The 2,248-nt window shown below is 33.4% G+C and overlaps 1 protein-coding gene across 1 annotated transcript in view; it reads right to left on the bottom strand.

Annotated features, from left to right (window-relative positions):
- Positions 1-2,248, bottom strand: part of LOC107665220 (RNA polymerase II elongation factor ELL2-like) — a 28,338-nt gene that overhangs the window by 5,268 nt on the left and 20,822 nt on the right. The gene's annotated exons all lie outside the window — the stretch shown is intronic.

Here is a 2,248-nt window from a genome sequence, read left to right as displayed (position 1 = left end):
AAAACCATTGAAACTTTGAACGGCCATATCTCCGTAACGGCGCGGCGAATCCGCACCAAATTCGCGGGATCTCTTCAGCTCAAGGAACCGTCTCGAACGTGAATCGAGTGTATGTCTCGAGGCCCTCTTTCGAATGAGACCACCCCCGCGGGGATAGCCCCCGGGGTTCACACACACACATACACACACACACACACACACACACACATATATACACATACATACACACACACACCTATATATATATATATATATATATATATATATACACACATACACATACATACACACACATATATACATACATACACACATACACTAGGGGTGTAATGGTACATGTATTCGTCCCGACCCATCACGGTAATACAGTCAGTCATAGATAATCAATCCAGAGCGGGCTGAGCGGTAATGCAACAACAGGAAAAAGCAGAAGAAGAGACAATCTACGCACCAATCCAAAACAAGAACGGCGAGTTCAGATGACATACACAAGCTCAAAGAACCGCCTGCTAGTTTTAAATCAGCAGTGTGGGAAAGTTTCGGGTTCTAGAGATGTTGCATTGCAATCATTTCCTAAAATGTCATTTGTATAGAATTTTTATGAAGTCTGTAAAGAGGACAAAATATTGTACCAGGCAGATCAAGCTCACTGTTCCCGATGCTCGAAATATATGAAGACAAATATGTGGGAATTTATATGAATATATATCTGAGGGGAACTGACTGTCTTCAGAAATGTTTAGATTCCGTTTTCTTTTCCTCTTACCTCCATATAATGCATATTAGCGTTTAGAAGCGCAGCTGCTTTGTTAACAGCGATAACCAAGGAAATGCTGTATTGCTGTTCCATTAAGCGCCACCTGCTGTCAGAGAACGAATTTGCATTTTCATTCAGTTTGTCTGCTGTTTTTGTTTTGTGCAGGTGTCTAAAGTAGCATAATTTCACAAATCTAAAGTTTTTGCTTTAAATTCTGAAATTATACAAATCTAATTCAAATCATGAACGGTCAAAAAAAAAAGAAAAAGTTTTATTTAAAAAAAAAAAAAAAAAAAAAAAACACCAAAAAAAAAAAAAAAAAAAAATTTCCTGTTGTCCTGAACTTGCATCGAACCGTGATCCCAAAACCGAGGTACGAGACAGAACCGTGACTTCTGTGTACTGTTACACCCCTAATATATATATATATAATATAATGATATAAATATAATTAAAAAATATATTCATAATTATAACAGGGTTTCTGCAGACATGAACAAGTAAAATTTAAGACTTAAGACCTTTTTAATACCACCTTATATGAAATTTAAGACCTAAACCTGTAATGGAAATACACATTTTATTACATACATATATGTAATATTTAATGTGTATAAATTAAAAAGAAAACAAAATATCATTGCTGTAATAAATGGTATTTATAACTATGATATACAGCAACATTTTAATGTCAGCAGACAATATTCCATACAAAATATCCCCGCAAAATAACTGCATCACTGAGATTTTTGGTGGAGTAAACAATTTATTCTGAAGCAATATTTTCATCAGTGTTCTATCAGCTTTTACATACTTAAATCTGCATATTTACCTTTACAAAGGCCTATTTTTAACCTTTTTAGATGTATGCATCATCTTACATGTCAAATAATTACAATTTATCAATAAATTAATTATACACTATAGGGCTGCTACCAGTCAGATTAAATAATTTACACTGCAAATAACAATAATTACAACTGCAATAAATAATGTTATGAGATGAATGTTTTAAATGCATTTATGAGTATACAAATAAGAAATGTTGAGGGGAAAAATGCATACTTTTCAACATACTTCTTAACTAAACTATCAGTAAGTGGCGGTAAGACACTTGATGAGTGAGTCATTCATTCAGCTGATTAAGTGTTTTATCATGCTGGTATCTTAAGGACTTTTGATATTCTTCATATTCTGTGTGGTGTTATAATAGAAATTAATCTTTTCCAATAAGTTTAAACTGATTTTTTCCTTTTATGGGCATTTTACCTTTATAAAGCCATTTTTCTATAAGTGTGCATCATCTTTTGAGTCAAATTCTTACATTTAATCAGTAAATAAGAATAAGACATTTGGGCTGTTACCAAGCAAATGAAATCAGTATCAACAAAATTCATCTCTGCAATCCAGACATAAGCTGCACCTGAAGTGGCATTTAGATGTGTTTACACACAGTTTAATGCAGGACATGAATGCATTTAACCTGCAGTT

Source organism: Sinocyclocheilus anshuiensis, unplaced genomic scaffold, assembly GCF_001515605.1.
Source record: "Sinocyclocheilus anshuiensis isolate Anshui unplaced genomic scaffold, SAMN03320099.WGS_v1.1 scaffold587, whole genome shotgun sequence".
Classification (NCBI taxonomy): Eukaryota; Metazoa; Chordata; class Actinopteri; order Cypriniformes; family Cyprinidae; genus Sinocyclocheilus; species Sinocyclocheilus anshuiensis.
The sequence above is the reverse complement of the archived record's forward strand: the minus strand, read 5'-3'. Positions and strand labels throughout refer to the sequence as shown.